Below are 27929 nucleotides of genomic sequence, written 5' to 3'. Positions count from 1 at the left end.
CAAAATAAAGCAGTGCCTGCTCAAGGGCTATCGGCCTCATTTCCTCTCAGTGCTTGCGTTTGACGCTGCCAGGGCCGCGTTGAATATTATGTAGCAACGGCCGGAAACCAGCGCGTTTCGCGCGAATCGCGAGGCGGCTAGGCAAGCAAGTGCAAGTGATATCGGGTGATCGCGCGTTTCAAAAGCAAGTGGAAATGATACCGGGTATAGCGCGTTTCAAACACGCACCAGGCTAAGAGTGCAAGAATGTGGCCTAGTTGGTTGTTCGGTGTATGTTTTCCTCTTGCCCTTATAAGCTTAGGGCGTTGCCACCCCGCACCATGCGCTGCAGGCGTTGTTTAACGGCGTGTCTTCGCGCTGTGTTGTCAGCTTCAAGGGACACCGCAGTTGACATGCGTACAGATCTATGAACTTGGATGCAGAAACGCTCAATCATCCGCTATCACTCGCGCCTGCTTGCTAGGCCGGCTCGTTGCACTCGTGAAACACGGCGGCATGGCGACGCCCTGGCCACCGTCACAGCGTCGCAAATGCAGGCAGCGCGGCCCTGGCGGCACGAAATGAACTCGCAAGGTGGGGGCTGGACAAGACAGCGATGAGCAGGCATTCCTCTGTTTTTGCCGCGCATGCGCACGGGACGCATTACTCAAACCCAGAGCCTAACGTTGGATGGCGCTGACTTGCTCCGCAGAGCACCGTCGGCGCGCTCAAGGCAGGGCTGCTCACCACTGTATACGGAATGACGCGATGTCTGCTTTATTAAGGCGAAAGCCTTTAATGGCTCATACTCCCGGTCGAGATCCTGTCCGTCCATTACGTCGCCAAACGGAAGTCACGTCATACCCACACTTTCACCTTGGCCGATTTTAAGACGAAAGCCTTTAATGGCTCATATTCCCGGTCGAGATCCTGTCCGTCCATTACATCGCCAACCGGAAGTCACGACAACGGAAGTCACGTCAAACCCACACTTTCACCTTGGCCGATTTTAAGACGAAAGCCTTTAATGGCTCATACTCCCGGTCGAGATCCTGTCCGTCCATTACGTCGCCAACCGGAAGTCACGACAACGGAAGTCACGTCATACCCACACTTTCACCTTGGCCGATTTTAAGACGAAAGCCTTTAATGGCTCATACTCCCGGTCGAGATCCTGCCCGTCCATTACATCGCCAACCGGAAGTAACGTCATACCCACACTTTCACCTTGGCCGATTTTAAGACGAAAGTCTTTAATGGCTCATACTCCCGGTCGAGATCCTGTCCGTCCATTACATCGCCAACCGGAAGTCACGACAACGGAAGTCACGTCATACCCACACTTTCACCTTGGCCGATTTTAAGACGAAAGCCTTTAATGGCTCATACTCCCGGTCGAGATCCTGCCCGTCCATTACATCGCCAACCGGAAGTAACGTCATACCCACACTTTCACCTTGGCCGATTTTAAGACGAAAGTCTTTAATGGCTCATACTCCCGGTCGAGATCCTGTCCGTCCATTACATCGCCAACCGGAAGTCACGACAACGGAAGTCACGTCATACCCACACTTTCACTTTGGCCGATTTTAAGACGAAAGCCTTTAATGGCTCATACTCCCGGTCGAGATCCTGTCCGTCCATTACATCGCCAACCGGAAGTAACGTCATACCCACACTTTCACCTTGGCCGATTTTAAGACGAAAGTCTTTAATGGCTCATACTCCCGGTCGAGATCCTGTCCGTCCATTACATCGCCAACCGGAAGTCACGACAACGGAAGTCACGTCATACCCACACTTTCACTTTGGCCGATTTTAAGACGAAAGCCTTTAATGGCTCATACTCCCGGTCGAGATCCTGCCCGTCCATTACATCGCCAACCGGAAGTAACGTCATACCCACACTTTCACCTTGGCCGATTTTAAGACGAAAGCCTTTAATGGCTCATACTCCCGGTCGAGATCCTGTCCGTCCATTACATCGCCAACCGGAAGTCACGACAACGGAAGTCACGTCATACCCACACTTTCACTTTGGCCGATTTTAAGACGAAAGCCTTTAATGGCTCATACTCCCGGTCGAGATCCTGCCCGTCCATTACATCGCCAACCGGAAGTAACGTCATACCCACACTTTCACCTTGGCCGATTTTAAGACGAAAGCCTTTAATGGCTCATACTCCCGGTCGAGATCCTGCCCGTCCATTACATCGCCAACCGGAAGTCACGACAACGGAAGTCACGTCATACCCACACTTTCACTTTGGCCGATTTTAAGACGAAAGCCTTTAATGGCTCATACTCCCGGTCGAGATCCTGTCCGTCCATTACATCGCCAACCGGAAGTAACGTCATACCCACACTTTCACCTTGGCCGATTTTAAGACGAAAGCCTTTAATGGCTCATACTCCCGGTCGAGATCCTGCCCGTCCATTACATCGCCAACCGGAAGTCACGACAACGGAAGTCACGTCATACCCACACTTTCACCTTGGCCGATTTTAAGACGAAAGCCTTTAATGGCTCATACTCCCGGTCGAGATCCTGCCCGTCCATTACATCGCCAACCGGAAGTCACGACAACGGAAGTCACGTCATACCCACACTTTCACTTTGGCCGATTTTAAGACGAAAGCCTTTAATGGCTCATACTCCCGGTCGAGATCCTGCCCGTCCATTACATCGCCAACCGGAAGTAACGTCATACCCACACTTTCACCTTGGCCGATTTTAAGACGAAAGTCTTTAATGGCTCATACTCCCGGTCGAGATCCTGTCCGTCCATTACATCGCCAACCGGAAGTCACGACAACGGAAGTCACGTCATACCCACACTTTCACTTTGGCCGATTTTAAGACGAAAGCCTTTAATGGCTCATACTCCCGGTCGAGATCCTGCCCGTCCATTACATCGCCAACCGGAAGTAACGTCATACCCACACTTTCACCTTGGCCGATTTTAAGACGAAAGCCTTTAATGGCTCATACTCCCGGTCGAGATCCTGTCCGTCCATTACATCGCCAACCGGAAGTCACGACAACGGAAGTCACGTCATACCCACACTTTCACTTTGGCCGATTTTAAGACGAAAGCCTTTAATGGCTCATACTCCCGGTCGAGATCCTGCCCGTCCATTACATCGCCAACCGGAAGTAACGTCATACCCACACTTTCACCTTGGCCGATTTTAAGACGAAAGCCTTTAATGGCTCATACTCCCGGTCGAGATCCTGCCCGTCCATTACATCGCCAACCGGAAGTAACGTCATACTCACACTTTCACCTTGGCCGATTTTAAGACGAAAGTCTTTAATGGCTCATACTCCCGGTCGAGATCCTGTCCGTCCATTACATCGCCAACCGGAAGTCACGACAACGGAAGTCACGTCATACCCACACTTTCACTTTGGCCGATTTTAAGACGAAAGCCTTTAATGGCTCATACTCCCGGTCGAGATCCTGCCCGTCCATTACATCGCCAACCGGAAGTAACGTCATACTCACACTTTCACCTTGGCCGATTTTAAGACGAAAGTCTTTAATGGCTCATACTCCCGGTCGAGATCCTGTCCGTCCATTACATCGCCAACCGGAAGTCACGACAACGGAAGTCACGTCATACCCACACTTTCACTTTGGCCGATTTTAAGACGAAAGCCTTTAATGGCTCATACTCCCGGTCGAGATCCTGTCCGTCCATTACATCGCCAACCGGAAGTCACGACAACGGAAGTCACGTCATACCCACACTTTCACTTTGGCCGATTTTAAGACGAAAGCCTTTAATGGCTCATACTCCCGGTCGAGATCCTGCCCGTCCATTACATCGCCAACCGGAAGTAACGTCATACCCACACTTTCACCTTGGCCGATTTTAAGACGAAAGTCTTTAATGGCTCATACTCCCGGTCGAGATCCTGTCCGTCCATTACATCGCCAACCGGAAGTCACGACAACGGAAGTCACGTCATACCCACACTTTCACTTTGGCCGATTTTAAGACGAAAGCCTTTAATGGCTCATACTCCCGGTCGAGATCCTGCCCGTCCATTACATCGCCAACCGGAAGTAACGTCATACCCACACTTTCACCTTGGCCGATTTTAAGACGAAAGCCTTTAATGGCTCATACTCCCGGTCGAGATCCTGCCCGTCCATTACATCGCCAACCGGAAGTAACGTCATACTCACACTTTCACCTTGGCCGATTTTAAGACGAAAGCCTTTAATGGCTCATACTCCCGGTCGAGATCCTGCCCGTCCATTACATCGCCAACCGGAAGTAACGTCATACCCACACTTTCACCTTGGCCGATTTTAAGACGAAAGCCTTTAATGGCTCATACTCCCGGTCGAGATCCTGCCCGTCCATTACATCGCCAACCGGAAGTAACGTCATACCCACACTTTCACCTTGGCCGATTTTAAGACGAAAGCCTTTAATGGCTCATACTCCCGGTCGAGATCCTGCCCGTCCATTACATCGCCAACCGGAAGTAACGTCATACCCACACTTTCACCTTGGCCGATTTTAAGACGAAAGCCTTTAATGGCTCATACTCCCGGTCGAGATCCTGCCCGTCCATTACATCGCCAACCGGAAGTAACGTCATACCCACACTTTCACCTTGGCCGATTTTAAGACGAAAGCCTTTAATGGCTCATACTCCCGGTCGAGATCCTGCCCGTCCATTACATCGCCAACCGGAAGTAACGTCATACCCACACTTTCACCTTGGCCGATTTTAAGACGAAAGCCTTTAATGGCTCATACTCCCGGTCGAGATCCTGCCCGTCCATTACATCGCCAACCGGAAGTAACGTCATACCCACACTTTCACCTTGGCCGATTTTAAGACGAAAGCCTTTAATGGCTCATACTCCCGGTCGAGATCCTGCCCGTCCATTACATCGCCAACCGGAAGTAACGTCATACCCACACTTTCACCTTGGCCGATTTTAAGACGAAAGCCTTTAATGGCTCATACTCCCGGTCGAGATCCTGTCCGTCCATTACATCGCCAACCGGAAGTAACGTCATACCCACACTTTCACCTTGGCCGATTTTAAGACGAAAGCCTTTAATGGCTCATACTCCCGGTCGAGATCCTGCCCGTCCATTACATCGCCAACCGGAAGTAACGTCATACCCACACTTTCACCTTGGCCGATTTTAAGACGAAAGCCTTTAATGGCTCATACTCCCGGTCGAGATCCTGCCCGTCCATTACATCGCCAACCGGAAGTAACGTCATACCCACACTTTCACCTTGGCCGATTTTAAGACGAAAGCCTTTAATGGCTCATACTCCCGGTCGAGATCCTGCCCGTCCATTACATCGCCAACCGGAAGTAACGTCATACCCACACTTTCACCTTGGCCGATTTTAAGACGAAAGCCTTTAATGGCTCATACTCCCGGTCGAGATCCTGCCCGTCCATTACATCGCCAACCGGAAGTAACGTCATACCCACACTTTCATCTTGGCCGATTTTAAGACGAAAGCCTATAATGGCTCATACTCCCGGTCGAGATCCTGCCCGTCCATTACATCGCCAACCGGAAGTAACGTCATACCCACACTTTCACCTTGGCCGATTTTAAGACGAAAGCCTTTAATGGCTCATACTCCCGGTCGAGATCCTGCCCGTCCATTACATCGCCAACCGGAAGTAACGTCATACCCACACTTTCACCTTGGCCGATTTTAAGACGAAAGCCTTTAATGGCTCATACTCCCGGTCGAGATCCTGCCCGTCCATTACATCGCCAACCGGAAGTAACGTCATACCCACACTTTCACCTTGGCCGATTTTAAGACGAAAGCCTTTAATGGCTCATACTCCCGGTCGAGATCCTGCCCGTCCATTACATCGCCAACCGGAAGTAACGTCATACTCACACTTTCACCTTGGCCGATTTTAAGACGAAAGCCTTTAATGGCTCATACTCCCGGTCGAGATCCTGCCCGTCCATTACATCGCCAACCGGAAGTAACGTCATACCCACACTTTCACCTTGGCCGATTTTAAGACGAAAGCCTTTAATGGCTCATACTCCCGGTCGAGATCCTGCCCGTCCATTACATCGCCAACCGGAAGTAACGTCATACCCACACTTTCACCTTGGCCGATTTTAAGACGAAAGCCTTTAATGGCTCATACTCCCGGTCGAGATCCTGCCCGTCCATTACATCGCCAACCGGAAGTAACGTCATACTCACACTTTCACCTTGGCCGATTTTAAGACGAAAGCCTTTAATGGCTCATACTCCCGGTCGAGATCCTGTCCGTCCGTTACATCACCAACCGGAAGTAACGTCATACCCACACTTTCACCTTGGCCGATTTTAAGACGAAAGCCTTTAATGGCTCATACTCCCGGTCGAGATCCTGCCCGTCCATTACATCGCCAACCGGAAGTAACGTCATACCCACACTTTCACCTTGGCCGATTTTAAGACGAAAGCCTTTAATGGCTCATACTCCCGGTCGAGATCCTGCCCGTCCATTACATCGCCAACCGGAAGTAACGTCATACCCACACTTTCACCTTGGCCGATTTTAAGACGAAAGCCTTTAATGGCTCATACTCCCGGTCGAGATCCTGCCCGTCCATTACATCGCCAACCGGAAGTAACGACAACGGAAGTCACGTCATACCCACACTTTCACTTTGGCCGATTTTAAGACGAAAGCCTTTAATGGCTCATACTCCCGGTCGAGATCCTGCCCGTCCATTACATCGCCAACCGGAAGTAACGTCATACCCACACTTTCACCTTGGCCGATTTTAAGACGAAAGCCTTTAATGGCTCATACTCCCGGTCGAGATCCTGCCCGTCCATTACATCGCCAACCGGAAGTAACGTCATACCCACACTTTCACCTTGGCCGATTTTAAGACGAAAGTCTTTAATGGCTCATACTCCCGGTCGAGATCCTGTCCGTCCATTACATCGCCAACCGGAAGTCACGACAACGGAAGTCACGTCATACCCACACTTTCACTTTGGCCGATTTTAAGACGAAAGCCTTTAATGGCTCATACTCCCGGTCGAGATCCTGCCCGTCCATTACATCGCCAACCGGAAGTAACGTCATACCCACACTTTCACCTTGGCCGATTTTAAGACGAAAGCCTTTAATGGCTCATACTCCCGGTCGAGATCCTGTCCGTCCGTTACATCACCAACCGGAAGTAACGTCATACCCACACTTTCACCTTGGCCGATTTTAAGACGAAAGCCTTTAATGGCTCATACTCCCGGTCGAGATCCTGCCCGTCCATTACATCGCCAACCGGAAGTAACGTCATACCCACACTTTCACCTTGGCCGATTTTAAGACGAAAGCCTTTAATGGCTCATACTCCCGGTCGAGATCCTGCCCGTCCATTACATCGCCAACCGGAAGTAACGTCATACCCACACTTTCACCTTGGCCGATTTTAAGACGAAAGCCTTTAATGGCTCATACTCCCGGTCGAGATCCTGCCCGTCCATTACATCGCCAACCGGAAGTAACGTCATACCCACACTTTCACCTTGGCCGATTTTAAGACGAAAGCCTTTAATGGCTCATACTCCCGGTCGAGATCCTGCCCGTCCATTACATCGCCAACCGGAAGTAACGTCATACCCACACTTTCACCTTGGCCGATTTTAAGACGAAAGCCTTTAATGGCTCATACTCCCGGTCGAGATCCTGCCCGTCCATTACATCGCCAACCGGAAGTAACGTCATACCCACACTTTCACCTTGGCCGATTTTAAGACGAAAGCCTTTAATGGCTCATACTCCCGGTCGAGATCCTGCCCGTCCATTACATCGCCAACCGGAAGTAACGTCATACCCACACTTTCACCTTGGCCGATTTTAAGACGAAAGCCTTTAATGGCTCATACTCCCGGTCGAGATCCTGCCCGTCCATTACATCGCCAACCGGAAGTAACGTCATACCCACACTTTCACCTTGGCCGATTTTAAGACGAAAGCCTTTAATGGCTCATACTCCCGGTCGAGATCCTGCCCGTCCATTACATCGCCAACCGGAAGTAACGTCATACCCACACTTTCACCTTGGCCGATTTTAAGACGAAAGCCTTTAATGGCTCATACTCCCGGTCGAGATCCTGCCCGTCCATTACATCGCCAACCGGAAGTAACGTCATACCCACACTTTCACCTTGGCCGATTTTAAGACGAAAGCCTTTAATGGCTCATACTCCCGGTCGAGATCCTGCCCGTCCATTACATCGCCAACCGGAAGTAACGTCATACCCACACTTTCACCTTGGCCGATTTTAAGACGAAAGCCTTTAATGGCTCATACTCCCGGTCGAGATCCTGCCCGTCCATTACATCGCCAACCGGAAGTAACGTCATACCCACACTTTCACCTTGGCCGATTTTAAGACGAAAGCCTTTAATGGCTCATACTCCCGGTCGAGATCCTGCCCGTCCATTACATCGCCAACCGGAAGTAACGTCATACCCACACTTTCACCTTGGCCGATTTTAAGACGAAAGCCTTTAATGGCTCATACTCCCGGTCGAGATCCTGCCCGTCCATTACATCGCCAACCGGAAGTAACGTCATACCCACACTTTCACCTTGGCCGATTTTAAGACGAAAGCCTTTAATGGCTCATACTCCCGGTCGAGATCCTGCCCGTCCATTACATCGCCAACCGGAAGTAACGTCATACCCACACTTTCACCTTGGCCGATTTTAAGACGAAAGCCTTTAATGGCTCATACTCCCGGTCGAGATCCTGCCCGTCCATTACATCGCCAACCGGAAGTAACGTCATACCCACACTTTCACCTTGGCCGATTTTAAGACGAAAGCCTTTAATGGCTCATACTCCCGGTCGAGATCCTGCCCGTCCATTACATCGCCAACCGGAAGTAACGTCATACCCACACTTTCACCTTGGCCGATTTTAAGACGAAAGCCTTTAATGGCTCATACTCCCGGTCGAGATCCTGCCCGTCCATTACATCGCCAACCGGAAGTAACGTCATACCCACACTTTCACCTTGGCCGATTTTAAGACGAAAGCCTTTAATGGCTCATACTCCCGGTCGAGATCCTGCCCGTCCATTACATCGCCAACCGGAAGTAACGTCATACCCACACTTTCACCTTGGCCGATTTTAAGACGAAAGCCTTTAATGGCTCATACTCCCGGTCGAGATCCTGCCCGTCCATTACATCGCCAACCGGAAGTAACGTCATACCCACACTTTCACCTTGGCCGATTTTAAGACGAAAGCCTTTAATGGCTCATACTCCCGGTCGAGATCCTGCCCGTCCATTACATCGCCAACCGGAAGTAACGTCATACTCACACTTTCACCTTGGCCGATTTTAAGACGAAAGTCTTTAATGGCTCATACTCCCGGTCGAGATCCTGTCCGTCCATTACATCGCCAACCGGAAGTCACGACAACGGAAGTCACGTCATACCCACACTTTCACTTTGGCCGATTTTAAGACGAAAGCCTTTAATGGCTCATACTCCCGGTCGAGATCCTGCCCGTCCATTACATCGCCAACCGGAAGTAACGTCATACCCACACTTTCACCTTGGCCGATTTTAAGACGAAAGCCTTTAATGGCTCATACTCCCGGTCGAGATCCTGCCCGTCCATTACATCGCCAACCGGAAGTAACGTCATACCCACACTTTCACCTTGGCCGATTTTAAGACGAAAGTCTTTAATGGCTCATACTCCCGGTCGAGATCCTGTCCGTCCATTACATCGCCAACCGGAAGTCACGACAACGGAAGTCACGTCATACCCACACTTTCACTTTGGCCGATTTTAAGACGAAAGCCTTTAATGGCTCATACTCCCGGTCGAGATCCTGCCCGTCCATTACATCGCCAACCGGAAGTAACGTCATACCCACACTTTCACCTTGGCCGATTTTAAGACAAAAGCCTTTAATGGCTCATACTCCCGGTCGAGATCCTGTCCGTCCGTTACATCACCAACCGGAAGTAACGTCATACCCACACTTTCACCTTGGCCGATTTTAAGACGAAAGCCTTTAATGGCTCATACTCCCGGTCGAGATCCTGCCCGTCCATTACATCGCCAACCGGAAGTAACGTCATACCCACACTTTCACCTTGGCCGATTTTAAGACGAAAGCCTTTAATGGCTCATACTCCCGGTCGAGATCCTGCCCGTCCATTACATCGCCAACCGGAAGTAACGTCATACCCACACTTTCACCTTGGCCGATTTTAAGACGAAAGCCTTTAATGGCTCATACTCCCGGTCGAGATCCTGCCCGTCCATTACATCGCCAACCGGAAGTAACGTCATACCCACACTTTCACCTTGGCCGATTTTAAGACGAAAGCCTTTAATGGCTCATACTCCCGGTCGAGATCCTGCCCGTCCATTACATCGCCAACCGGAAGTAACGTCATACCCACACTTTCACCTTGGCCGATTTTAAGACGAAAGCCTTTAATGGCTCATACTCCCGGTCGAGATCCTGCCCGTCCATTACATCGCCAACCGGAAGTAACGTCATACCCACACTTTCACCTTGGCCGATTTTAAGACGAAAGCCTTTAATGGCTCATACTCCCGGTCGAGATCCTGCCCGTCCATTACATCGCCAACCGGAAGTAACGTCATACCCACACTTTCACCTTGGCCGATTTTAAGACGAAAGCCTTTAATGGCTCATACTCCCGGTCGAGATCCTGCCCGTCCATTACATCGCCAACCGGAAGTAACGTCATACCCACACTTTCACCTTGGCCGATTTTAAGACGAAAGCCTTTAATGGCTCATACTCCCGGTCGAGATCCTGCCCGTCCATTACATCGCCAACCGGAAGTAACGTCATACCCACACTTTCACCTTGGCCGATTTTAAGACGAAAGCCTTTAATGGCTCATACTCCCGGTCGAGATCCTGCCCGTCCATTACATCGCCAACCGGAAGTAACGTCATACCCACACTTTCACCTTGGCCGATTTTAAGACGAAAGCCTTTAATGGCTCATACTCCCGGTCGAGATCCTGCCCGTCCATTACATCGCCAACCGGAAGTAACGTCATACCCACACTTTCACCTTGGCCGATTTTAAGACGAAAGCCTTTAATGGCTCATACTCCCGGTCGAGATCCTGCCCGTCCATTACATCGCCAACCGGAAGTAACGTCATACCCACACTTTCACCTTGGCCGATTTTAAGACGAAAGCCTTTAATGGCTCATACTCCCGGTCGAGATCCTGCCCGTCCATTACATCGCCAACCGGAAGTAACGTCATACCCACACTTTCACCTTGGCCGATTTTAAGACGAAAGCCTTTAATGGCTCATACTCCCGGTCGAGATCCTGCCCGTCCATTACATCGCCAACCGGAAGTAACGTCATACCCACACTTTCACCTTGGCCGATTTTAAGACGAAAGCCTTTAATGGCTCATACTCCCGGTCGAGATCCTGCCCGTCCATTACATCGCCAACCGGAAGTAACGTCATACCCACACTTTCACCTTGGCCGATTTTAAGACGAAAGCCTTTAATGGCTCATACTCCCGGTCGAGATCCTGCCCGTCCATTACATCGCCAACCGGAAGTAACGTCATACCCACACTTTCACCTTGGCCGATTTTAAGACGAAAGCCTTTAATGGCTCATACTCCCGGTCGAGATCCTGCCCGTCCATTACATCGCCAACCGGAAGTAACGTCATACCCACACTTTCACCTTGGCCGATTTTAAGACGAAAGCCTTTAATGGCTCATACTCCCGGTCGAGATCCTGCCCGTCCATTACATCGCCAACCGGAAGTAACGTCATACCCACACTTTCACCTTGGCCGATTTTAAGACGAAAGCCTTTAATGGCTCATACTCCCGGTCGAGATCCTGCCCGTCCATTACATCGCCAACCGGAAGTAACGTCATACCCACACTTTCACCTTGGCCGATTTTAAGACGAAAGCCTTTAATGGCTCATACTCCCGGTCGAGATCCTGCCCGTCCATTACATCGCCAACCGGAAGTAACGTCATACCCACACTTTCACCTTGGCCGATTTTAAGACGAAAGCCTTTAATGGCTCATACTCCCGGTCGAGATCCTGCCCGTCCATTACATCGCCAACCGGAAGTAACGTCATACCCACACTTTCACCTTGGCCGATTTTAAGACGAAAGCCTTTAATGGCTCATACTCCCGGTCGAGATCCTGCCCGTCCATTACATCGCCAACCGGAAGTAACGTCATACTCACACTTTCACCTTGGCCGATTTTAAGACGAAAGTCTTTAATGGCTCATACTCCCGGTCGAGATCCTGTCCGTCCATTACATCGCCAACCGGAAGTCACGACAACGGAAGTCACGTCATACCCACACTTTCACTTTGGCCGATTTTAAGACGAAAGCCTTTAATGGCTCATACTCCCGGTCGAGATCCTGTCCGTCCATTACATCGCCAACCGGAAGTCACGCCAACGGAAGTCACGTCATACCCACACTTTTACCTTGGCCGATTTTAAGGCGAAAGCCTTTAATGGCTCATACTCCCGGTCGAGATCCTGTCCGTCCATTACATCGCCAACCGGAAGTCACGACAACGGAAGTCACGTCATACCCACATTTTCACCTTGGCCGATTTTAAGACGAAAGCCTTTAATGGCTCATACTCGCGGCCACGACCCTGTCCGTCCGTTACTCTCTTCAGCAACATCCAGCAGCTCGAAGGATGGTGGGATTCGAACCACCATCCTTCCGTTCCGCAGCGTGCTACCGACTACGCTACTTCCTGCCAACACGTATGTGGCTCTCCTTGTCCAGGACGCTGGAGAGTGTTCGCTGAAATGCCTCGGATCAGACGGATGCTTCCGAAACACCCTCCAGAGTCTCCAGCATTTAAGAATCGCAAACAATGGTGTGCTTACTCAACGCCTTATCCTCCACACATCAGTGACACAAGCAGCAACACCGCGCTAAAAACTTTCGCCTCACCGCACTTTAGGTCACCAAACTGCCCCCCTGAATTTTTCTTGCGCTTAATGGTATAATAATTTCTTTGTGCCTTATGCTTGCAATAAAATGAAAGCTGCAGCTGCCGTTATAGCATCAGGAGAGTGGTCGTGCCTAAATACAGCATCGGCAACACAAGCTCATAAGGTATAACAATCCAGTGGCTGGGTTGATATTACTGGAACAGCGCAATAAATAGCCTTCGAGTGCAGGAAGCCGCTTAATGGGCAATGTTTCTCTGTTAACCTCTCTCAAACGCTTCAGTGCACCTCTAAGGTTTTTCTTAACTATGCCTTTACCTTCTACTGCCGTGCAAACTGTGGGCTGGTCTACATATATGATTCGAGAAGAACCCGAAAGCACATAGTTGTTGACTGGGCCAGATTCCCTCGAGCATGGCTGTCATACTTCGGCGGCGAGTTCATTTCTCACATATACGCCTTAATAGGAATTCGACCCTAACAAAACTTCTAGTTAATGTCATCACCTCGCATCACCGCCCCATGAGTGTCGCCAGTTTTATGGGTTAGATCTTTGGCAGTGTGATTCTATGATATACGGCGTATATTTAGACTATGCCTGCATTGTCCTTGCGGCTAGCCTTGAGACCCATCGTTACCTGTATGTGGCATATTATGTGGTCGAATGCAGTACCCGTTTTTCGTTGAGTGCGCCATAAATTTTTATGCTTGTTAAGTCCGCTAACATTCGCTCATATTTTGTTCATCCTGACTCGATAGTTTGACAAGATCGTCATTTCTTTGTGCCTGAGGCGTTTTCTCCCCTCTCAGCAACACGTGTTGAGATCTACAGACAGACATAACGTAATCCCGCTCTGTGTCCAGCCATTGTGTCTCTCCCTTTCCACTACGCTCTCCGAAACACCCTGTTCTCCGCTTCAAAGAGTCGGCCAGCAGTGACATTACAGTTTGTAATAAATACTGAATGGCATACCGCTCCCACAGCGGACGGGAAGAATCCAAACGAGGGCCAAACTAGAGCTGTTAAGGACTTTTCAAAACTCACGAATCCCGAACTGATTAATTTTCTGTTTCATATGTACATCGTCGCTGTCATGTTCGAAAAACATGTTTCTAGAATTGCTCATTATAAACAGCGGCCGTAATAGGATATTTTTAAGGACTAGAAGACGACAAAGTGAGCAGTACAACGGCACTTTTCACCTGTTTGGATCTGCACGAAGGCCTGGCCAATCCCCCAAAGTGGGTATGTTTTATCGCTTCTGAGGCAACAACAACAACAACGGAGCGCTCGTACTAGGCCCACCGCCATTAAATCATATCATCGCCATCTGTCACCACGTCTAGTTCTTCGGCTTGCCGTCACGTTACAATTGGAGCGAGCTGTTGGGTGATCATCACCATGGTGTTCCTGGAGCTTCGGCGTGCTGCGTCTGTCATAGTCTTCGGCCTTGTGTTCCTGGTCCGCACCGCCCGGTTGTGCCCCAGTCCGCCTGACCAGAACCGACCTCACCGTTCGCCCCAGCCTCGTCCCCTGCCCTGACCACAAGACGCGGCGAACTGATTCTACTCAACAGACCCTAAGCGACCCAACCGATCCGAGACATATGTGAGCACACAGCCGCCCTGTCCAACCGTTTGTGCGCCCAGGGACCTCGGCCGTCGGCTCAAGGTGACCTGTGTGCCGGGAGATTTGTGGACCCCTGTGCTCATCCGATCATCTCCTCATCTCTTTCATCGTTGCTGCAAGCTCTACATCTTCTCTTCTTTGTTCAACCTTCCTGCCACTCCCGTCGTCACGTGCTACGTTTCACTGCCATTCTTCTAGTTCGCACATCGGGCTATCGCTCGGTGGCCCCGGGTAGTGTCACGGAGTAGAAGACGTCAAAGTGGGCAGTGACGTGGCACGGAGCGCTCGTTAAATCGCCACCTGTCATCACGTCTAGTTCTTCTGCTTGCCGTCACGTAACAATATTACTTAACAAGTGAGATCTTTCTAAAAGCCCCACTCCTGTTTGTCGCCGACAGCAGGGGGCTTATAGGGAAAGAATAGCGTCGGCGCAGGCAATAGGAGGGAGGCGTTTATAGAAATCTCAGTTGTCGAGAGGTTTAGTAACACTGCTCCAGATAACGTATTTGTGACGTTTAATTTCGCTTTTTGATTTACAGCTGCTCGTGCGAAAATGCACAATTGCTTCCCAGTGACGCCGTCCGTAGACAATGACGTAACGCTGATTGTTCAATAAACGTACCTCATGAGAAGATCTACTCGCAGTAAGCATCATTCATGCCAATTCTGCAGAGACTGGCAAGCGCCTATGCCGGTGATCGACGAACCATGGCGACGCATTTTACATTACCGACAAAATTTATCGCCGCTAATACAGACTTCCGAAAAAAAAAACTGTGCCTAGTTAGTGCTACGAATTGATGCAGCGTGGTCCCTTTGACACAAGCAGACTGGATGAGGCGGCGGCGTCACTATATGTGGCGGCCAGATCGGGCGTGCCTGTGATTGCTTGTTTGCTTCCCTTGAGAACTTCGGCCTGTACGATAGGCTATGACTTTACCGAACGCTTGCTGACTTTACATACGGACTTCATTTTCCCGCTACTCTCTTGTCTCTTTCATCTTTTTATCCCATCACATTTCCTCCCGTGCAGGGTAGCAAACCGGTTTATTTTTCCGTTTACCCTCCCTGCCTTTACTATATCCCCTCCTCCTCCCTACCTCCAGTTGCTTCCGCAACAACTGATTTCGCTGCCAAATGAAACAAAAACGATATTAAGTGTTCCAAAATACGGCGTAAGGACTATAACCGCTTTCTTTGCCGCCCTCCATCAAGAGCTAAAATATGGCGGGAATATCAATATATCGTGGCAACCTCTTAGTACGGTATTTAACCATAATGTGAACAATTGAAGCGCCGTTTGTTAAATGCATGCACTCTTCTTCCACAGGGTGTGACACCGGATTTGGTCATATGTTGGCCACACAGCTTGCCGAAGAAGGGTTCTTCGTGTACGCTGGATGCTTGGACGAAAATGGCGATGGTCCGAAACAGCTCAGAAGATACGAGAACATGCTCGTGATGCAAATGAATGTGACGAAACAAGAGGAGCTCGACCGAGCTCTTGAAATTGTGAAGAACACCATTGGCGGAAAACGTAAGTAAAGTGGTGATATCTTTGATGACCGGTAAGCAGTGAAAGGGACACTAAAAACGGCTCACTAATTTTGTTTTGTTTTTTTATTTAGTGAACATCTGTTAGTTGGTTCTTTGTGGCTAGGTTGATGCTTGAAAAGAATAGACACATTTATTCATAATCAAATTAGATTTAAAAACTGAACAAACTGGGTGATCTCTGATCTTCAGTGCGTCCACACGTGTCATGGAACCGGAGCCAGCTACACATCTCGTGAAGTGTCACCACTGGGGAAGATACGTGCAGGGGCTGCTGAATAGAAGTGCCGACTGTCTCGTCAGAATCCTGTGGTACACGAACGTCACATAGCAGCAAAACACAAAGCTCTACATTGTTGTACCACAATGATTGCGATGAAAGTGGGGCGTATGCGACGGAATCTCCAGGTAGCTCCAGGTAGACCTCGAACTGCGACAGCCTTAAAGCTGAAGCCAAACGCGCGAAGCGCGATTCAGCTGCCGTGGTGAAACACACGAAAGAGTTGCCTTAACGTTCCTCATGCTATCGCTAAATGTACTCCGAGGGGTTGCTTCACGTTTGCTGTTTTTGTTCTTTTTTTTACAGCAGTAGATGCAAAATTTTCGTCCGAAAACGACGTGAAAACATCATGAATCTGACACTTTCCTTGCGTCACTTTCTTTTCAAAATGCAGAGCTCTGGGCCGTGGTGGCCAACGCCGGAGTCGGCACTCTTGGCTACATCGAGTGGCAGCCCATGAGCCGGATTCGCTCCGTATTTGACGTCAACACATTCGGCACCCTCTCGGTCTGCACCACGTTCTTACCATTGGTGAAGAAGGCTGGTGGTAGGCTAGTCCTCGTTACCAGCCTGATGGGTATGCACCGACTTCCTCACCATTCTTCTCTACCTTGAGCATATCCCCTCACTGCATGGAGTAAACGAAAACATTGTACAAGCGGGGCTGTTGTAACACATACAGCCTTTGTCAGGAGTTTAAAGTCCAGCGCGGTTTGCTTTAAAGCCGTGTAGAGGGTCTCTTATAGCTTGGTTGGAAGATGTGATCTTCGGAGAGTAAGAACGAGAGAGTCCTCTCGCCATTAGGAGATCGGGAATGCCGGCGATGCGTAAAGAGCCACACGCTGTGGCCAAGAAGCAAAGCCCGCGGGGCTCTAAACATTAGACACGGGTATACTCTTTCTCATGCACATAACTTCACTTCACTTCACTTTAATACCTTAAAGACCCTCGTTAGAGGGTATTACATACAACAGCCGAAATTTTCTCGACCTCAAGTAAGTTCATTCCCAGTGCTTTTTGCTTCTGCGTTATATTTAGTCCTTGTTCTCCAGCAGCCTGCACAACTGGGCTAGAAGCGGGCAGGATCACCCAGTACTAACAAAACTGTGCGCATGCGGTAAGTGGCAAATTCGCATGCCAGAATATCACTCCGCACTGCAGTGCCGTTCAGAATAGTAAAAAAAAATACATTTTTTGTTTAAAGGAACGTAACGCCTTGGCTGAAATCCACACCTAGTACAAGTGAAAGACTAACGTCTATGCTATTCAAGCAAATGTATGAAGGTTTTTTATTAATGGAGATGCGTGGTAACTACCTCTCTCATGGTTTATGTAACTTGAACCACGAAACCATTGTAAGGAAGAAACGTGCCAAATGGCTGCTTTGTTTTGTAATACAGTGGTACAGACTGGACCCGCCGCGGTGGCTCAGTGGTTAGGGCGCTCGACTACTGATCCGGAGTTCCCGGGTTCGAACCCGACCGCGGCGGCTGCGTTTTTATGGAGGAAAAACGCTAAGGCGCCCGTGTGCTGTGCGATGTCAGTGCACGTTAAAGATCCCCAGGTGGTCGAAATTATTCCGGAGCCCTCCACTACGGCACCTCTTCTTCCTTTCTTCCTTCACTCCCTCCTTTATCCCTTCCCTTACGGCGCGGTTCAGGTGTCCAACGATATATGAGACAGATACTGCGCCATTTCCTTTCCCCCAAAACCAATTATTATTATTATTATTATTATTACAGACTGGCCTGGCGTGACGGGATAAAAACAACCGAAAGCGATAGTTCATTTTCAGGACTTTCTATCTTCTTGTTTATAGGGCAACCTCAAAAGTACGTACTGATAAAGACTAGCAGCTATGGGTTTTTGCAGGTGGCCCTGGTAGTTATTGACAATGCCGTTCGGGAACTTTTGTGCACGCCTTTCGAATGGCTCAGTTTACGGTATTAGGTCTTCAGGTCCTCGCAAAGCACCTCTTGTGGTCGAAACTACAATTTCTTGTGCTCATTGCAGTCTCAAATTTCCATTACTATGCTGATCCGGTGAAGAACTTGCCCACCTCAAACAAACTGTATCGGTGTTCTAGAAAAACATCGCAGCCGCTAAGACGCTCCTTTCTCCTGAGCTACAGTTGTATTCAGACGAAAGTGACTACATACAATCTATGCATAGCAGTGACTGGCTCTGTTGCCCATTTGAAGTCAGTTACAAGACTTTTTCATTCGTATGTTCTAAATTTTATCGGCCCAACTTCCAGCATTACAAGAGCTACTAATGCAATAAACTGCCAGCATGCATGCGTGAGGATCATCACGTTATGTAAGCACCACCGCTCTTAAGATAGCAGCGCTATTTTCCCTCACATACCCGCAAATTCTGGACAATCGCATTTTTCAAAGTGAAGTTGTTTATTTCTTACATTGTTTTATATATATCGAGAGATTCTGCTTTAACAATCCAAGAGCGAGCAGAACCATTGGTCTAAAAATTAGCAGGCAGAAAGTGGTTAATCTTCAACAACGTCGCAAGGGAACAGCAGTTTGCAATTGGTAGCGAGGGGCTGGAAGTGGTAACGGAATACTTCTACTTACAGCAGGCAGTTACCGCGGGTCCGTATGATGAGTGTGGAATAACTAGAATAAGAATGCGGTGGACCGCATTTGGCAGGTTCGCTCAGATTATGAATGACAGTTTACCAATATTCCTCGAAAAGAAAGTAACTAACAGCTTTATCTTATCGATACTGACCTATGGGGAAGGAACGTGGAGGCGAAAAGGGTTCAGCTTAGGTTAAGGACAACGCAGCCAGCCATGCAAAGAAAAATGACAGCTGTAACGTTAAGAGACCGGAAGCGGGCAGATTGGGTGAGGATTCAAACGCGGGCTAATGACATCCTAGTGGAAATCAAGAGAAAGAAATGGGTTTAGGCAGGGCATGCAATGCGAGGGCAAGATATACCACTGGTCCTTAAGGGTAATGGAGTAGATTCCAAGAGAAAGCAAGCGTAGCACGGGGCGGCAGAGGGTTAGGTGGGCCGCAGCTAACACAGTACAAGGTTAATAGGAGAGATATGGCAGATGTCTGTGCCCTGAAGTGGGCATAGTCAGACTGATTATCGTGATATCCACACATCTCCCTTCGGCAGGTTTGCATTCTTTTGCTATTAACGTTTTTGCTGTCGACAAAAACGTTCCTCATTGGTTTTCTACGGCAGTCTTAGCTACTCGATGCGAGTGATGGACCAATTTTAAAATATTTTCCTACGCATCGGAAGAATGGCCTCCAACCTTCAATGTTTCCATAAGAGTGCCTTACAATATCCCACAGTTATCTCGCAATTAAAACTGATGTTCAAGGATTCTGGACATTTTTAGCGTTCAGAACCTAAGTGCATTCAGATGCACTGGCTAGCATCTAGAGCTTCGGTATGTACTTATAGAAACGCTCATAAGAATACTATAGGCTCATGTTATACATGATGAAGCCATTCAAAACAAGGCACATAGGAGGCGGAAAAGAGAACATGGGGCGATGAGTGCTGAGCGAGAATTGCGGCGCAGAAGCCATCACACGATTTGTTTCTTTTATTTAGTTATTGTGCATGGGTTCTGCATACTTATAGTTGAAAAACTTTAAGGGCATTCAACCCCCGTCTAAGAGTATGACGCGATAGCATTCATTGGTCCTTTCAGCGGCCTGGGGTCCTCTTTGCGCATCACTTCACAAACACGGACACTGCTCTTTTTTTCACCATCCTAGGCACAAAGTACAGTGCAATAACATTAGAGATTGGTCCTGCACAAGTACTCTTGCTCTGTCGCCTAAGTTCTGCCTACATGCCCATATACGTGGAATTGGTATTCTCTACATTACATTCACTGATCGATGGGTGTCCTCATACCGCTGCTGGCGCAGTGGTGTAACGGTTAAGCGACGCGTCACTGCCCAAGCAGGTGGCTGTTTCAGACACAGCCAGCAGTGACGCTTGTGAGACCCAGGTTTCTCTTCCGAAGCAACGTCCCGTGACCAATCATTAACTTTACTGGAACCTGACACGGTGGGCAGCTTCTCAAAATCCCCTGGGCAGGTTGTGATGACGTCACAAGGTTACGTGATCTAGGTGAGAGCTTGGCCACCTGCTTTCCTCGACACATCAATGCCTACGACGCTGGAGTCGCCGGTGAACGGGACCTTTAACCCAATCGCGGAATTAGTTAGCCTGAAAAGAAATTACGAGTCATTCTATTTCGAAGCCCTTATATATTCATACTGACATTAAATTAACCTTGTCTTTCTAATATCATGGCATTTTCGGTCCATGCAATTTTAGTCGCCTTTACATCGTTTTGTTTTTTTGCGGCAGCCGTTTCGATGCAATTCTCACCTCGTTTCCGCGTTGAATCTCTTTCCATTTTATTTTTTAATTGGTTTTTTTTGGGGGGGGGGAAGGAAATGGCGCAGTATCTGTCTCACTATCGGTGGACACCTGAACCGCGCCGTAAGGGAAGGGATAAAGGAGGGAGTAAAAGAAGGAAGGAAGTAATAGGTGCCGTAGTGGAGGGCTCCGGAATAATTTCGACCACCTGGGGATCTTTAACATGCACTGACATCGCACAGCACACGGGCACCTTAGCGTTTTTCCTCCATAAAAACGCAGCCGCCTCGGGCAGTTATGGTGGCCCGCAAGTGGCGTCAGTCAAATGCTCATACTCCTTTCCTTCCCAGGTCGCATTACGATTCCCGAGTGCCTCGCCTACTGCATGTCCAAGGTTGCCTGCACCTCTCTAGCCGACGGCCTACGTCGTCAGTACTACAACAGGGGTATCCACGTCTGTACCGTTGAGCCATCAGGCTACAGGTTTGTTCTTGTTTCATTCTGTTCTCCAGGAATAAAACAGTTTTCGATTGACTATACTAAACTCCGCGTTGTGCAATAAACGCGAACAAAGTACCGCATCAGCACGAAAACAAAGCGTCAAGTTTTCGCCAACCGTTTAAGGAGAACGAACGCTTACGAAAAAACCCAAGCTCTACCCGAGCTCTACTTGAACTCTACAGTAGTGCAGTTTACTGAGAAGAAGGATAAAATTCACACAACTCAAAATTGCTACTACCAGTGATATACAATTGGTGATTACCGGATCAATTAACCATTAAATCTCGGCAAAAATATACAACGCATCCGAAACTGCCAGTCAGATAGGCGCGGCCTGACAGAAAAAATACAGCCTATGCGCGCAGACAAAAACGCACCTGTCACCCTTAGATATCTGCTTCATAATACATCAAAACTGCTTTTCCGAATGACTTAAGTGATAGTGAAAGACAATTGGATTGGATTGCAGAACTTATCTTGTCCACCAGAATGGGGTGTTTTTTAGGCTCCCCACCTAGACGACGGCCAAGAGCTCTTGACTCTTGGCTGCGGCTTCGGCCAGTCGCACGGCTTCTAGTTGTATCTCTGAGCTAGAGCTGAGTAGTTAAGCCTCCCATTGATCGTGTGACTTTATTTTGTGACCCTCTGGAGAGGAAAGATGGCATGCCCAAAGGATATGATTAAGGTTAGGTTTATCTTTGCACAGCCTACAGAGATTTCAACAGTGTTTCTGTCTCTGCTTCTCTCCCGGGTAAGCGGCGCACTGAAGCTCCTGGAAGTGATGCACTCCGACCCGTACGTTCCGCGGCGCAGCTCGATCGCCAGAACAAAAGCACCCAAGAGGGCAATGGGCACTGCCCAGCTCGACAAACAGAAGCAGGCACGCTTTTCATGCCGGCAACCGCCACTTAACAGGCATACTGGAATGCGCTACACTTTTTATGCGGTGCATTTCGTGCTTACAGGTACTCTCGAGGACTAGATAGACTGAAATTTTATTTGTCTTTCACTTTTAAATGTCTGCCACGGGCTGAAGCCCTCGGCACTATTTTACTGAGTAATGATTAAGAAAGTGGCATAGTGCATGTCGGTGAGGGCTGAGCGTACGTGAAAGACTATGTGCTTGTGTCACGTGACAATGACGGGTCATGTGATTTGGTAACATTAGAAGAACGCATGCTCGGGTAATATGCTGATCAGATCAAGTGGAGTCGCTAACAGGACCCATTAACTCTGTCCTGTCAAACTCCTAAAGGTGGACCTTAAGTAGCCCCCTAGTTTTTTTCGAGCTACACAGCGCGCTAGCCTTGCTTCGCTGCTCCTGCCGCGTTACAAGCCACCGCGTTCAGCGGCTTTTGCTCTCGTGCTGTGCAATGCGCTCAGACCCTTTTGCTGTTTTTGCTTTTTGACGCGCCATAGCACTTGCCCATTCACGAGCCATAGCGACGCATGCGGCCGCGTTGGACACCTCCCTTTCTGTGCTACTATGTACCGCTTCCATTTGCCAAGTAGCCAAACTTTTTCATCTCTCGACCCAGCTGGCTGAGTTTCACAGCCGAGACAGCAGCGCTGCTAACGTCGAGCAAGTAAAAGCGACGGACAAACGCATAAAAGATAATTAAGGCTATGCGCAATTCCCAACACGAAAAGCTTTTTTTTTAAAGCTAGCTGCCATTCGGTCTGTTTCAGATAGATTCGGCTTCATGCGAGGCCTCAGGTTCGGCTTCGTGTTCGGCCTGAGGTTCACAGTGGTATTCGGACGATGTACGCCTGAATTTGCCGAGAAAAGGAGCTAAAAAGCAGTTCGTGCTTAAAAGAAAACCATGTCACCACTTGTCTGTTCTCTTCGAAATCAATCCGACCAAAATGCTTTCTTGCAGAACACCCATCTCGAACCACGTCAAATTGGGCGAGATTCTAGACCGCGACGTCCAGCTGCTCCCGGAAGGCGTGCGCAGCGCCATCAACGGGCGCTCCATCGCCCGCTGCAAGCACACGGCCGATGTTCTCTACTCTCTTGTGATGAGCGAACGGCCACAGGAAGCCGTGGACGCCATGAAGTTGGCCATCCGCGAACGGCTGCCCCGGACATGCTACCGCCCAGGTGGACTTCGGGACTGCCTTCTTCAATGGCTGCACGACATCGCGCCGATTGAGATGGCCGACGAAGTCATCGACGCAATTCGAAGGATTGCCGTGCTAGTGAAAAGGAAGTAGCTTTTTTGCGATATCTAAAACCTCAGTACTGAATCTTGCTGAGTGCAATATGATATCGAACCTCATATCTCCATTTTTTTTTTCAGTTAGACTATCCTCGTGGGCAATGGACACTTCCTGTTAAGAGCGATGTATAGATCTGTTCGTTTGTAATCGCTTATCATCGTTACGTACTGCCCATTACCACAGGTAATCAACAGACTATGTGTCATCAACAGAAGTTGGAATGAACAATAAAGGCTCTTTCAGAAGGCATGTCTGTGCCCTGCTGAATATCGAAAATGTAATGGGCTAAATCTTCGAATGCGGACTCGCGCCTTGTGTTTTTACCAGCTATTTCTCAATTCTTCACAGAATTTGCGGTCCTTGTTATTGATGTGTTAACGGTTCCCTGTACATATAATGCCTAGACGCGCCCTTCGCATCGTTTATAAGTAAACCAAGCTGGCAGCGAGCATAAAATACTACTGAAACGCAAAAGAAAAATACAGTAAACTCAGAAAATATGTGGAATTTAAGGAACGGCACAGAAGAAGTGCGCATATTAAGGGGCTTAAACCTTAATCATTGGACCCGAACCAGAAAACTAAGAGTGAGTATTTGCGACCACTAATGCCCGGTCGCACTATGCTGAGGCAGATCACAAGCTCTGCATTAATATTGGTGTTTGTGTTTGTGGCCAGGGAGGCATGGTTTGCTAGATGTGACTTTCACATCATGAAACGTAACGCATCTATTTCGACACACAAAGGCTGCGCATTTGCCGACGAAAAGTTTGTGTCATCGGAGAAATAGCGATCACATTTGAAGGGCCGGGACAGCGTGCATTTGTGTCTTTGCCAGGGGATCATTCTTTGCCTTTATTAACAGCCGATACAAACTAGAGCGTGGCGCAGGAGTTAGGCTAAAGCAAAGCTCGGTTGAACCACACTGCAGTCGGCGGTGTGAAGCAAGCACAGGTGATAGAATTTCTTGTGCATAAGGAGCACTTGAGCACACGGACACCAGCCCAGCTGCCACAGGGTTCGTGGGTTCGGCTGTAGTCTTCGGCTCACAATTTGTGCTTTGTGGCTCGTGAAGTGATTACGGTGACTATCGTCGTGTTGTGGCCTTGTAGACTGCAGGCGAATCACTCGGCCCAGCGACGGCAGTGCGAAGCTTAATAATAATAATAATAATTGGTTTTTTTTTGGGAAAGGTCATGGCGCAGTATCTGTCTCATATATCGTTGGACACCTGAACCGCGCCGTAAGGGAAGGGATAAAGGAGGGACTGAAAGAAGAGAGGAACAAATAGGTCCGTAGTGGAGGGCTCCGGAATAATTTCGACCACCTGGGGATCTTTAACGTGCACTGACCTCGCACAGCACGCGGGCGCCTTAGCGTTTTTCCTCCATAAAAACGCAGCCGCCGCGGTCGGGTTGGAACCCGGGAATTCCGGATCAGTAGCCAAGCGCCCTAACCACTGAGCCACCGCGGCGGGCGAGAAGTGGTTTTATGCTGCCCGGCGCCCAGAATGGTCTTTCACCCCAAGGGCGCGCGTTTGCTCGAAACATTTCACGCGGGAGTGCTACAATAAAAGAATCGTGTTTCTAAAAGCGGCGTTTGTTTTCCAGACGCTGTATTGCAGGGAGTTGCTGAGGTCGAACGCTGTGCCAACGTTGCTCTAATACATGATGCCTGTTAGGTTGCCTCTTTGTGGAGGGGCCAACTGTGAAGAGAAATGGTAAGTTCAGTGCAGGTATCAAGAATGCGTCTTATTTCGTTATGTAACACCAACTGCGGAAATGACTGCAAATAGCTAGCCAGAAAAAAATACACCTGGGAGCGTTCACAGAATGCGACGTCTTAGAACCGTAAAGACGGTGGGCCGCAACATTGTGCACACTGTGCGTAATTTAGACACACCGTCATGTCACCAGGAAACCCATTTGCCCGGCACCCTAAGACCTGTGAGAAATAGTGGGGTGCGCAACAGAATGCCCCTGCGTTTTAACTTTGCCGAAATGACAATGGTAAAGAAAAAAACACAGCGACTGCAAAAGCTCCAGGAATCCGGAGGTCCCCATAAAAAAGGCAATAAAATAGAAATAAAGCCCTACGAAAGCCTTTTCTTTTCTGTCCTTGAAAGAGCCACATTGCGCTACTGCGTCTGTGAAAAGTCCTACCCCCCCCCCTCCTCTCCATTAGTCGCGACAATTACAACCTCGCGAACAGCCCCCATTGTCTTCTTGCTGAAATTCGTACACACTGGCGGAAGCAGGGGCCTAGCGTTTTTCATGCCCATACTCGAGGCGCATATTTCCATGCCCTCAGCTAAAGTTCTCAAGAGGCCGGGTTTCTGTCTGGAGGTGGAAAAACGTGAGGGATGTTAAAACTCCCAACCCAAAACTTTTATTTTTTTCATTCAAATACGTGGAGAGCGTATAATTGTGCTGATTTTGCAAATGCTATGCTGATCTCAACAAAATTCTTTGTATGCGAAAAATTTTGAAGGCTCTTAGGGTCCAAATTCCGCTCAAGATTCAGAACTTTTGAGGTAAAAAATTGCGGGCCTACCACAATGTAAGTAGTCTTAATTTTTTTCCAAGCTTTTAACGCTACAACAGTTCAAAATTTTACTGAGTAACGAATACAGCTACTAAATTATTTTGGGCTACACTGGATTAAGTGTGTAAATCAGGAAGAAGTGAAATTTCGAACTGCACTAAGCGTGGTCTTGATACTTCAAATATTTTATTGGATATAAATGTTTTATCCCAGAAAATGCCCAAAGCTTGAAAAAGAACAGGTCAAACTCAGGAGGCCTTGTCGTGACGACAATTACAGGAGAAAAAAAAGTGGAAGGTTTTTGACGTAGTCAAACCAAGCAGACGCGCGAAAGCATTTGCTTAGCCTGATTGGCTCATAATTTTGCTTTCCTAAGTCGTCCGCATGTCTGGCAACGATATTAGTTCAACAGTAGTATTAGTTAATGAAGACGACGATCTGAAACGCACAGCGCGAGGATGTGTTTCAGTTTAGCACGAGCAATGACGGGCAGTGGTGATAGCATAGAGCTCTCGTGCAGTTGCCAGCGAAGCTGATCTGTTCGAACCGCCGTGGGTTCGAATCCCAGTGGCAGCAATATTAATTTGGAGTTTGTCCAAGGTCATTCTCAAGGTCAAGTTTATGAAATAATCCCTTTGCACTAAAAATAGTGTAGAGCTAAGCTTACCGGCTTCACGCATGGGGACTCCCAGGGAGCTATGACTGTACAGTTGAGAATGACCAATTCCGCATAGATGGGCGTTAACTCATTAAAGCTATCGCGTCATAACCTTAAGGCGTAGTTTAAAAGCCCCCTTTAATTTTTTTTGCGGTTGGCGCTACTACCGTTACAGGTGACCTCGGCAAGCGTATTCGTAGGCCCATTGCTCCTGCTGCGAAAGGTTGAGTGGGTGCGACAACCTTTGTTCCACTTTCGCGTCTTTCCCGATGCGAACTGCTGTGGGCGCACCTTAACGCACCGCGTTGCTCATGAGTTTACGCACGACGTTAGTTACTGCATGCGGTAGAAGCAAACTTCAGTACCAAATGGCAGCTCCAGGACTGGCTGCGAAGCATCAACGACCCCCCCCCCCCCTCCCCGGGCGCACTCTATACTGCGAAGCGCGTCCTAAAGCTGCCGCCCTTCGGCCACGGGTGACATACCTTCGTCGTATGTAGGATTGCGTATCTCTTCAGTATTTAATTTTTAAAATTTTATCGCACACTAAATGGACTTGCTTGCTCATACTTGCTTGCACATACTCTGCCCACTCTGTTAAACTATTTTCGCGAAAATAAAGTTAACATTGAAAATGTAAATAAGAAAAAAATGCATTCATTCTTTCTCTCGCAAATGTAAATTTTCTGCTTTTCGTGAGGTGTGTTTCTCCTGTGGCTTTTGAATTTTTTGCGGGTTTGTTGCCATGTACAATTGCTATTATTCGCTGATCATGTTTGTCATTCATATTGTGCCTTTACCTTTAACAACACAAAGACTGAACTATGTGTAGTAGTAAGAGCTAATATGTCTGTAAATGTACTGGGATGTACTGCCTAAATTGCAAGTGCACCAAATCTTACTACCGACACCTCGCTGTTCTGCCTTGTAATGAAGCCCGAGCGCCCTCAAGTGAATTAACGTTCACTTTTTGTCTCGGGTCCCTCATTTTTTACTGAAATGAAAATAAGCTTCAAACTTCAAACTTCTTCCTGCAGTGGCCAGCCGCCACCTCAATTACTTCGAGGAAAAAAAATGCTTTGTCTCGTGCCCACATTTTTTCCTCTTCCGCGGGCTTTGCCTCAACGTCTGGTGCCTTCAACCCAGGCCAGTTTTTAAGCGAACAAAGA

General features: G+C 48.7%; 1 pseudogene across 1 annotated transcript in view; it reads left to right on the top strand.

The window, feature by feature from the left end:
- Window positions 1–23648, top strand: part of LOC144103666 (short-chain dehydrogenase/reductase family 9C member 7-like) — a 29940-nt pseudogene extending 6292 nt beyond the window's left edge. The window contains exons 2-5 of the transcript XR_013308315.1: window positions 15956–16162; window positions 16854–17036; window positions 21186–21318; window positions 23217–23648. The product of XR_013308315.1 is annotated as a short-chain dehydrogenase/reductase family 9C member 7-like (transcript). The remainder of the gene's footprint in view (window positions 1–15955; window positions 16163–16853; window positions 17037–21185; window positions 21319–23216) is intronic.
- The last annotated feature ends 4281 nt before the right edge of the window (window positions 23649–27929 follow it).

This window comes from Amblyomma americanum, chromosome 9 (genome assembly GCF_052857255.1).
Source record: "Amblyomma americanum isolate KBUSLIRL-KWMA chromosome 9, ASM5285725v1, whole genome shotgun sequence".
Lineage (NCBI taxonomy): Eukaryota > Metazoa > Arthropoda > Arachnida > Ixodida > Ixodidae > Amblyomma > Amblyomma americanum.
Note: the sequence above shows the minus strand (reverse complement) of the source record. Positions and strands in the feature narration are given on the sequence as shown.